Source organism: Marmota marmota, unplaced genomic scaffold, assembly GCF_001458135.2.
Source record: "Marmota marmota marmota unplaced genomic scaffold, marMar, whole genome shotgun sequence".
Taxonomy (NCBI): domain Eukaryota; kingdom Metazoa; phylum Chordata; class Mammalia; order Rodentia; family Sciuridae; genus Marmota; species Marmota marmota.
Window position 1 is genome coordinate 10,758,458 of NW_025999842.1, and position 6,684 is coordinate 10,765,141.

Here is a 6,684-nt window from a genome sequence, read left to right on the forward strand (position 1 = left end):
CTCTCTCTAAACAAAAACAAAAACAAAAAACTCTTCAGCTTAATTAAAACCTCCAATGCACTGACACAAAACTATTCTCCACCTCACCTACACTTAGATTCATTTCTATTTTTATCCTCACCCTCCACCATTGAAAGTCTCTTTCATGCTCCCTAATACATTTCAAGTCTGGCTAACCCAACCCAATCATCTTATTTGGTGTATATATCCCAACAGCTAGGCATGGGGCTAAGGCAGAGGCTCAGCAGTAGAGAGCTTGCCTGGTGTGTATGAGGCACTGGGTTCAATTCTTAGCACCACATATAAGTAAATGAAAATAAAGGTCTATCAACAACTAAAAAAAATATTTTTAAAAAATAGCTAGGCATTGTTGAAATGGGGGGGAAGTCACAGACAATGGCACATTAATGCCATTACAGAATCATCACCAACAACTTCCACTAGGACACAATGCCACCTAATGTTCCTACATTCCCTGGTAAGACACCAGCCTACTCTCTTCACCTAGCACACTAAGACAGTTACACACCTATCCTCATCTCTCCTCTTCCACCTCTTTCGGTTAATAACAGCAGCCTTTTATCTCCAAGATAACTGCCTTAGCAGGAGCAGAATTAAAGCCTAGCACCATCTGCAATCCTATCTCTATCTGTACCCTTTTTCCCTCCCTATTGGCTCTCAAAATTCAATCCTCTGATATGTGCTCTGAATCTCAATCCTTCTCACTTTAGGTGAGAATCCCTAAATTAATGACAAAGTCAGAGGGAGGACTTCTCAAAACGTTCCTCAAAACTACTAGTTCAATATGTGCTACAGAGAGACATGCACAAGATGTTGGGAGGGCTAAGTGGGGATTTAACTTTAGAGCAGACAGAAGAGAAAAGGAATCAGGTACCCATATCTGAAAAAAATAAACAGGTAATTACTCATTTGGGTATGACTAGGCAGAGGGAATAATAAAAGTAAAATGTGTAGAAGATAGGTTGGAATGTTATAGGGAAAGAGGTTAACCAAGAAGCATCCACATATATATATAATCAGAGCAGTTTGGGATTATGACTTTTCCACAAATTATCATTTGAATCAAAGGCTCATAGGCTTTAAAAAAGCTTAAGTCACTACCCTAATTCATAATTATTAACATTCTTTTCAATCTCCTATTCTGAACTAAGCCCCTGTAGGCAGAGACTTTGTTCACTTGACCATCAAATATTCATTGAGTTCTCAACTAGGTGCTACAGCTACAATCATAAACAAAATATAGTTTGGTCACCAAGGAGCTTATAGTTGGGAGACAGTCAATAGAAAATGGCATAATAAATGCTATATTAGAAACATACACCCTCTTTCTCCAAGTTCTAGACACTAGGCTTTGTTCAATTCTTTAAACACATTCTACATTCTCTCTAGTCCAGGCTTTCCTACATAATGTTTCCTCAGCTTATAAAGTTGCTCCAACTCCCATCATCATCTGGACTGGCTCCCACTTTTAAGATCTTGAGATAACTTCCTCAGGAAGATCTTCTTGACACCTTCCTTTGTCCTCCCCTCAGAGAGGTAACTAGCGCGATTCTCATCTGGACAGGAGTAGAAACTTGAAATGCTCTCTAAAGGATTCTAATGGCCACTCAGGTTTGGAAACCACTGCTATAGAGACTTGGCTGAGTCCCTTAATATACATACTATACATCATCTTAACACTCTGAGTTTTGTGGTGGTGGTGGTACTGGGAATGTTTTACCACTGAGCTACATCTTCACTCCTTTTTGTTTATTTTGAGATAGGATCTCACCAAAGTTGCTGAGGCTTGCCTCAAAATTGTGATCCTCTGGCTTCATCCCTTGGTGTTGCAGGATTACAGGCATGTGCCACTATGCCTGACTTATATTTTAGTTTCATAAGGTTCATCTCACTTGTAGTTACTTGTTTAACCTCTGACTTTTCTGCTAAACTACAGTAAGGACAATGTATATCTACTTCACTGCAGCTTCCTCTGGGCTTAGGATGGAGTAAGGTCTCAAATATTATCTGAAGTGAATGTTAATGTCTTTTTCGAACATCTCTCTTTCCAGACTCTCATTAAAGGCAATAGTTTTCAAACGTACTTGACAATAAGACAAAATAATTTATTAAAGGAAAACTTAAATGAGAATCCCAATATATAAAATGATACACAACCTGTTTTAGTTGAAGAGAACAGTACAGAAGGGCCTGCAGGGCCTACTTGCCTCCCATCTATTTCACTCCTGAAGGAGCCATGAAATAAGTATTGAAAACAAAGCCACATGAAAATATCATTATCTTAAATGAAAATTATCTAAAATAAATAAAATCAAGGAAGAGCTTGTGAAGTTAAGTAGTTTGGTTGCTATCAGCAATCAAAAATGCCAGAGATTGTTTTCCTTCATTTCTCATCAGCTGGCTGAATACAACAATAATCATGCTGAAGAAGTCAGACTTAGGTCGTTCCATACCCTTATCATATTTTCTCTGCTTTGTCCCCACTTAGCTCAGTTCATAGGAGAGAAGAAAAGAAACACCCAGTGGTACCTCATATTATTGTGGGATATATAAAAGAGTAAGAATTGCTATAAGAATACATCTGTACCAATCCTGTAAAGGAATTATTAGTTCTTAGATCACACAGGCATATGTCATGTGAAGCTAGAGCCACATAGCCAAACAGAAGGTAAGATTTGTTTAGTGTTTATATAATCTATTTTTATGAATGCTCTCATGAAAAGGAATAGAGAGTCTGGATTTAGAACTGCACTAAATTTTCTGCTCTGACATTTTGCAGCTCTAAGTCTTTGAACAAGTCACTTAATCTTAATGTAGCTCACTGTTTACATTTGTCAAACGAAAGTCAATAATTGCTTCATATCATTCTCCTTTCCTTTTCACCCCTACCATTCCCCCAGGTCATGTATTTTAAAGGTTAAAAAATGATCTTGGATAAGGCTGGGGGTATAGCTCAGTGGTAAAGTGCTTGCCTAACGTGTGAAACCCTTGCTTTGATCCCAAGCACTACCAAAAAAAGAAAGAAAAAGAAAAACTGAGATATAAAGCCTTTTCAATGATTCTCTCTGGTTCAAAAATCAGGCCTTGGCATCTGCAGATGGCCTTATGGCATGGCTCCCTGGGCTGCTGCACAGAACTACCACTGCTATAGGATAGTTGAGGCTCCACTGCTATAGGACAGTTGAGGCTCAAAGTGCTACCTGGCAACTAGGGCTAGAGCAGAGTCTGCTCTTCCTTATACCCCATCACTTGATTTCTCATGGCTAGTGGAACTTTTTCACTGTAGCTACTCTCAGTTCTTTGCAAGATTATTCTATGGAACCCTCCTCTTATGTGGTGAGATAAGCCAAGGAAGGGAAGGTTGAAACCTGCATACCTGTTCTTCTTATAGATACTACCCTGGACACTCTGAATCAAAGCTCTAAGCTCCTTGAGCCCTGGCATTAGCCCTCTTCACATGCCCACTCTAGCTCACTGGGCTTCCATTGAGGTTTGGAGCCAAATCCTGCTAAAAATAAAGGGACCATTTATAGAACTCTGTGTCCCAAACATTAATGTCTCTTGTAAAGCAAATATCTTAAAATTATTGGTTCCCAAAGCATGAGTGAAATGCAGAAGGCAGAAATATTGAGGATGTGAATCCAATATACCAACTGCCTTTTCCTGCTCCCATAGTGAGTAACATTTAAGTAAATGTTTAAGGACTAATTTTTAGCATCAAAAGCTCCTGCAAAGGTATCCATTCAACATACATTTAAAGAGTGTCTGAGTGCTGGAGGCAGAGAATGACCAAGACCTGCTGCCTGGCCTCAAAAGGCACACAGTTAAAATTAGAAGGACAGAAAAATAATTACAACACACTGTGGCAATACTATCCAGGTACAAGGACTACCTTGAGGGGCTGGGAAAGGCTGAAGCTTTAAAAAGCTTGAAAAATAAAAAGGAATTCTGGATGTTTTAAATGAAAAGCATTTCAAGCAGAGATTCCAACAGGAACCAGCACATATGAGAAAAATTATTCCATCTGGAGAGTAGTTCAGGCAAAATGAATAGATGGTAAAAATATAAAGGAACACAAACATAATGGGCAAAGAGGCTAGTGAGGAAGGCAAGAGTCAAGACTTAAGCAGCCCTGCAGGCCAAGCTAAGCAGTTTATTTGAACTTTATCCACAGCTATCAGGATGCCATTGAATATTCTATAACATTAAGGCATGACCTAATCAGTTTTTATTTCCTTTTAATTGATTTGGTGACAATAGTGACTGAAGGCTGGGAGGAGGGGAGTTATGTGTTTCAGGATAGGGATAGTACAAAAGAGTTGACCAAGAAATCAATAATTCCTACTGGTGCCTGAGTGCGGTCAAATCCCTGAGATGAGAAATACCAGCATAAGGAACAAGTCTGGGGTCTGCGAAGGAGAGAAATCTAATGCGTTTAGTTTTTATATCTCATTATTTTTTTCAATCTGTAGAAAATCTGAGTGAAGATGTTGAGTCATCAGTAAATTCTATATATTTATAGCTTAGGAGAAAGGTCTGAGTTGGATAGTAAAGCCGGGAATGATTAGCATGAAGGTGAGGTCAACACCAGCGGCATGAATAGAACCGTGAAGGTGGGGGGGCATCTTTGGACCAGTCTCTCATGTTCCTATCACCTGCTGCACGTGTCCATAGCCTCCTTCTGAGGAAAGGTGCTAAGGAAAGTTCCTTGTATATAGGTTTCCCTACTTTGAACTACAAGACCCTATCACCTGGGGCAGAGGAGAACCAAACAGGGATCAGAGAGCTTGATCCAGAGACAACTGCAGGCTAATCAGAAGTTTATGAGGTGTCCCTACACAGAGCTCTGTCCACAATCCCAAGCCCATTCCAGAAAAAAAAATCATAAAAAGATTTCCCCCTATGAAATGAATAAATGGACACAGGCCTTTAACCAGCTGTCTGTATTGTTTTCATTTAATTTTCCCATGTAATACAACCCCACGTCAGATAAAAAGGATGTGTGGTGTTTTTAATCACTTGCATTCACATAGGCATTATCAAAGGTCTGAGAATAAAACTAAGGAAAAAAACACTTTCACTATGCCTCTCAGCATTTTTAGTAAGTCCCACACCTCATCTAATTCATCCTTCTCCAAGAACTCCAAATGATCCAGACAATAAATAAATAAATAAATAAAAAGATTTAAAAAAAAATACTTTTTAGAATGGCAACATCATCTTTGCGGAAATAAAACCAAAAAGAGAATGCAATTTTTGACACAGCTACAAGGATGTCAACCAAAGTGCAACCAACTGGTAATAAGCTGCATACTTTGGAAATCTACAGGATTCTGGATAATTTCTAAAGTTGGAGAATTTTTAAATCTTAGCTATACTAGCCTATCAAAACTGAACAAAATCCCCTAACAACTCTTGGAACCCCAAAAGTTTCCATTCTAACCTTCACTACTACTCATACTGCATTATTCTCTGGACATTGCACTAAGTATCCCAGCTGTCCTAATGAACCATGCAGCTAAGGAGTCACCACACGATTACATATGTAAGTTTTTTGTGGGGGGTTATTTGTTTGTTTTGGTACTGGAAATTGAATCTTTCCTTTCTTTCTTTCTTTTTTTGAGACAGGGTCTCACTAAGCTGGCCTCAAATTTGTGATCTTCCTGCCTCAGCTTCCCGAGTTGCTAGGATTGATTATAGGCGTTTGCCACCATGCCCAGTTTCATCACAGAGTTTTCTTTAAACCAACTGCTATCTAAAAAATTCAAACATTCTACCATTGAATCTCAAAAACTAAACTTTTATTCTTTCTCTTTGATCTTTTTTTTCTATTCCTGAGATTCTTAAGTGATGAGCTTTTTTAATTTATTTTTTTAATTCCTGAAATTCTTTTTTTTTTTTTTTTAGAGAGAGTGTGAGAGAGAGAGAATTTTTTAATATTTATTTTTTTAGTTTTCGGTGGACACAACATCTTTGTTTGTATGTGGTGCTGAGGATCGAACCGGGGACGCACGCATGCCAGGCGAACGCGCTACCGCTTGAGCCACATCCCCAGCCCTCCTGAAATTCTTAACTGGTGAACCTACTGAAATTGAATCTATGTCTTAAGACATTCTTACAGAAGTCATAACCTTCAGCAGACTATAGTCTATAATGCCCAAAATTTATTGACTGATTTTACACAGTTGGTCACCTAAGGACCTTTTTTTAGCCTGACAGCACTCAGGCCAATAAAGCTGTTCAAGCAATATTCTAGAGCTGTTGTGCATATTCTGAATTTTGGGGGGTGGGTGGGAGGAAGGGTACTGGAGATTGAGCTATGTTTTTATTTTTTATTTTGAATATTCTGAACATTTTTTTTAAAAAATGAAAGATTTACACCTGGTGCAGTGGTACATGCCTATGATCATGGCTACTAAGAAAGCTGAGGCAGGAGGATGGCAAGTTCAAGGCTACCTGGGCAACTTAGCAAGAATCTGTCTCAAAGTTAAAATAAAAGGGCTGGAGATGTAGCTCAGTAGTAGAATACTTACCTAGCATGTGTGACAACCTGGGCTCATTACTCAATACCACAAAAAAATAATTAAGGATCCATAATGTCAACTCTTTCTGAAAAGACGATATCCTTGCTCATTTCTAATAGGTAGCAATCTTGGAAAGAAA